Raw genomic sequence first — 5,267 nt, 5'->3', positions numbered from 1 at the left:
TAATACATTTATTGCCATATATGGAATGTATATAATTATTAATATATGTGAGATATATGTCTTTTGTAATTATGCGTTATATACAAATTGGACATATATGTGACGTGTCACTTATATATGACAAACTTTTAATTATGAAATATATGGTTTCATATATTTGATCTTTTAATATGTGATCTTTGATCTTTAAAATTATATTTTAATACAGGTTGTATGCATCTACAAAGTTGCAGTGCATTGCACATTTCATGCCTTCAGCCTAAAATGTTAAATGGTGCAATAAGATAACATCTATTTCAAGTCTTTATTTAATTAGAACAATCTTTAACAAATTAAACAATCTTATTGAGCTGCACAATCAAAAAGAAAAAAAAATAAGAAACATTTACATATATAACTGATCAAAACACTGAACAGGCATAAGAAACAGAACATCAACCAATTGTAGTGGTTCAGCTAAAGGTCTAGTTTTGTATTCCCCCAGCTTGGGTAGTTTTTGGTTTATTGCCATCCCGAAGAGGCCCCCGGTGAAGAAATTTCTGGATCACTGCATCTGGAAGAAATTAGTAAAAGTTAGGTTTTTATAATATAATAACAAATTGATTTACTAGGCCCAGAATTACATTTACACTTAAATGTATAATATTAAAAATCTAATTGTCTGAACCCTATGTATTTCAGGAAGTGCTCAACATTTAAAAACAATTTTTAACATTGGTAGTGTTGGGTCGTACAGTAAACTAAACGATTTTAGTCAATATGGTGTTAAAATATATACATTTAATTTTAAGTCTTGCAATCCAACACTGTACCAGTTTAATTTTGCTTTTAAATTAGAACTGTGCCTATGTCTTAAAGTGTTAACTACATATGAGAAATACACTACTCACAAAAAGTTAGGGATATTTGACTTTCAGCTGAAATTTATGAAAAATGTAAAAAGTTCATGCTACAGTGATATTATATAAAAGTAGGGCATTTAAGAAGAAGCATGGAGTGGTAATTTTTTTAATCTCAAAGAATTTATTGAAACAAAAGCTAAAAACAGTGGTGGGTATACCGCAACAAAAAATGTGGCATGAGGCATGGCATCCCACTCTTCTTGAAGGGCTGCCATCAGGTAGTTTTCTACACCTGAATCCCATAGAAAACCTCGTAGAAAAAGTCATTGTGCAGAGGGTCGTAACCCTGCACCCCAGAACCTCAGTGGCCTGAGGGCAGCCCTTCAAGAAGAGTGGGATGCCATGCCTCAGCATACAATAAGTCGACTTGTAAACAGCATGAGACATCGTTGTCAAACTGTAATTGATGCTCAAGGACACATGACAAGTTATTGAGACATTGATATGTTTGTTGTGGTATAGCCACCACCATTTGTTTGAGATGAAGAAATTACCACTGCATGCTTCTACTTAAATGCCCTACTTTCATGATATAATTTCACTGTAGCGTGAACGTTTTACATTTTCCATAAATAACTTTGTGTGAGTAGTGTATATTGAGTATTAAAAAATTATTTAAAATATTTTAAAAGTTTTTATTTAAAATTTAAAAGATTATTTAAAAGACTGTATAATACTAATTATGTAATAATTATAAGTTGTAGTTGTAAAATATTCCCAGATACCACTTGATCTGAGCTCCACCTTCTTAAGGACAAGACAGAACAGCAACAAAGCACAGCCTACATGCCCATGCAAATAAAATGCCTCTAGAGACATGAAGAATTATACTATATTAACCCAAGTTTTCAATGACAGAGTTCACAACTAAGGTTACAATTTCGTTTGCTATTTAGCATCAATGAAATAAACAGTAGACGTTTTATAATAACAAATGAGGGCATCGTCTTGGCCTGGAGAAAATAAATTAAAAAGGTTACTTGATTTGTTTACATGTATAGTATATTGCAGATGTTAGTTTTGGTTTCAGTAAAATATGTAGCCTTTTCTGGGTAGATGCTCCATCATTCACATCACTGCCATCCACAATCTGCAGGTTCAGCCTCCACGTCTATTTTCTGAGAATTTCTGGACTGATTACCTTTTCAAGGGACACAAACAGGAAAAGCATAATTATCAGCAAAGATATGAACAAAATTGACTACCGTAGGTTAACCATATTTTCAAAAACCCAAAGTCACATCTTTTAGTGTACTGTACCTTTATGTAATATGCACATGTAGGTGCCATCACACACGTCTCTGACATGTCAATGTACTTGGTGCAATATAACCAAGGACAGTACTGTATGAATTCAATATGCTTGTATCTGAGTTTTTGTGCAACTTTAGAGATAAACATTATAACGTAATTTTGCTCCATTACTTTTTTCAGAGAGCTTTAATTAATTTTCAAATGTTGCATTGCTTATCCAGTGAAAACAATGAGCTTACAGTATTTCTATCCAGTAGTATAGTTAAAATTAACTTTAACGCGAGCAAATGGCAAAACACATCAATGCAACTGCAACGTTAACCATAACATCATATTTAAAACACTGACAGGGAATATTTGAAACTGATCTGTATAGGGACAGAGGCTCTTGCAGTCCAAAACAATCATAAAACACTTAGTTTCTATGTAATATTAGCATATTAATTTTAATAAAGCGTGGAGTAAATCAGTGTAAATTACCTGCACAGCTGCAGCTCATTCAAGGGCTTTTCATCCAGTGCTCCACTCAGCGATGTTGGTCTGTCTTCGTGCCCGTCAATAAAATCATTGTCGTATAAACATTATGCGAAGGTGCTGGCACATTTGTTTTCCTTCCACTTGCTATGAAAAACATCTTAACGTAGACAACTGTGTTTAGCTGCAGCCATTGCTCAGACTCTGCTGTTAGTGTGGGTGTGTGTGTGTGTTTGAATTTTGGCGCATGCGCAGAAGCGGTATTGTGAGGTTCACGCACAATCGCGCTGATTCGCACACGTACAAAAAAATAAAATAAAAATTGTTGAGCCAACTTAAAATTAAGGCAAACAGCTTTTAGCAGACTTTGAACTGTTATCTCAACTTATTATTCTTATTTTAAGTTGGCTCAAATAAAAAATGGCGGCGCGCACAATCGCAGCGGCTTCTCTCTCTCCCGACAGAACGGTGTTTTCGTGTTTTTTGTCTTGTAAGTCGCAATGTTTGTGCACATCTTCGTCTCGTCTACCTGTCTGTAAGCGCGCATACAGTCGTGAGTTTCTGCTCGATGTCGGCAGAATCACATTTTTTGAGTTAAACTCAGCACACGCCGAAGAGCTGCGGGACCTCGGTCTGTTCCGAAAGCCTACTCCATCACCGACCCCCACTACTGCATCTCGCCCACAGCGGAGGCGCTACAAGCGGCGTGAGAGGAAGCAGAAGAGGGGTAAGCGCGGAGGTATCCGAGCTAGGCTAGCGGCCAACCCACACAAGCCAGCTATCCCCACCATCGTACTGGCGAACGTACGCTCTTTGGACAATAAACTGGACTACATCCGACTACTCCGCTCCACTCAGAGGACTGTAAGAGACTGTTGTGTTTTTGTGTTTACGGAAACATGGCTTAACAACAGCGTACTGGACTGCGCCATACAGCTCGACCAGCTAACATGCTATCGAGCTGACAGAGCTCTCGTCGAGGGAGGTAAGGTCCACGGCGGCGGGCTTTGTGTTTACATCAATGATGCATGGTGCCGCGACGCTGTTGTGGTCTGCAAACACTGCTCACCCCTGGTGGAGTTTATGATTATTAAGTGCCGGCCGTTCTATCTACCGAGGGAATATTCAGCCATACTGCTAGTTGCTGTATACATCCCTCCCAGCTCCAACAACAACATCAGGAGTGAGGCACTAAATGAACTGTACCAGCACACCAGTGAGCAGCAGACAGCCCACCCAGATGCTTTTCTCATCTTGGCCGGGGATTTCAACCACGCAGACTTAAAGAGTGTGTTCCCAAAAATACATCAACACATAGACTTTCCAACAAGGGGAAAAAATACCCTGGACTTTGTTTACACCACCCAGAGAGGAGCTTACAAGGCCCTCCCCCTCCCCCACCTCGGAGCCTCAGACCACATCACTGTCATGCTAATGCCTGCATACAGACCGCTCGTTAAAGTCATCAAACCAATACACAAACAGATTCAAGTGTGGCCGGAAGGGTCGTCAGAGGCACTTCAGGACTGTTTTGACACCACTGACTGGAATATGTTTAAACAGGCTGCCACATACAACAACACTACGGACCTCCAAGAGTACTCGGAGACTGTCACTGCCTACATCTCCAAGTGCATTGATGATGTAACAGTCACAAAGTCCATCACTGTCCGGGCCAACCAGAAGCCGTGGATGACAGAGGAAGTCTACAGACTGCTGAAGGCTCGGAACGCTGCCTTTAGAGCTGGAGATGAGGAGGGCCTGAAGACAGCTAGGGCCAACCTATCCCGCGGCATCAGAGAGGCCAAGAGACAGTACTCCAGGAGGATAGCCCATCGTTTCAGCGACAGCAGAGACACGCGGAGCCTGTGGCAGGGGATACAGACCATTACGGATTACAAGCCCCCACCACAGACCTGTGACAGCACCATCCCCCTGCTGAACGAGCTGAATGCCTTCTTTGCTCGCTTTGAGGCACAAAACAGCACCACTGCACAGAAGACTCCACCTCCTCCCGGCGACCAGGTGATGACGCTGTCCCCGGACAGCGTGAGGAGGTCCCTCAGCAGGATCAATGCACGCAAAGCTCCGGGTCCTGACAACATTCCTGGGCGTGTACTGAGAGACTGTGCAGTGGAACTCACTGATGTCTTCACAGACATCTTCAACATCTCGCTAAATCAGGCCGTTGTCCCCACATGCTTCAAAGCTACCACCATCATTCCAGTCCCGAAGAAGTCATCTCCATCCTGTTTCAATGACTACCGTCCAATAGCACTCACTCCTATTCTCATGAAGTGCTTTGAATGGCTAGTCATGCACCACATCAAGTCTGTCCTCCCCCCCTCACTTGACCCCTTCCAGTTTGCATATAGGTCCAACCGCTCGACCGATGATGCCATCGCCACTGCCCTCCACCCAGCGCTCCCACATCTGGACAAAAAAGACTCATATGTCAGGATGCTGTTAATAGACTTCAGTTCAGCATTCAACACAATCATCCCTCAACAGCTCACACACAAACTGGTCCAGCTGGGGCTCAACACCTCTCTGTGCAACTGGCTGTTGGACTTCCTGACCGGGAGACCTCAAGCAGTACGGGTTGGCAGTAACACATCCAGCACCATCACACTGAAC

General features: G+C 41.6%; 1 long non-coding RNA gene across 1 annotated transcript; it reads right to left on the bottom strand.

Annotated features, from left to right (window-relative positions):
• Positions 1-286: 286 nt before the first annotated feature.
• Positions 287-2,863, bottom strand: LOC306874814. The gene is made up of 3 exons (XR_013784660.1): positions 2,637-2,863; positions 1,896-2,043; positions 287-553 (listed from the first exon to the last, which is right to left on the bottom strand). It is a non-coding gene; the product is annotated as an uncharacterized lncRNA (long non-coding RNA).
• Positions 2,864-5,267: the final 2,404 nt, after the last annotated feature.

This window comes from Barbus barbus (assembly GCF_936440315.1).
Source record: "Barbus barbus genome assembly, chromosome: 9".
Taxonomy (NCBI): domain Eukaryota; kingdom Metazoa; phylum Chordata; class Actinopteri; order Cypriniformes; family Cyprinidae; genus Barbus; species Barbus barbus.
Note: the sequence above shows the minus strand (reverse complement) of the source record. Positions and strands in the feature narration are given on the sequence as shown.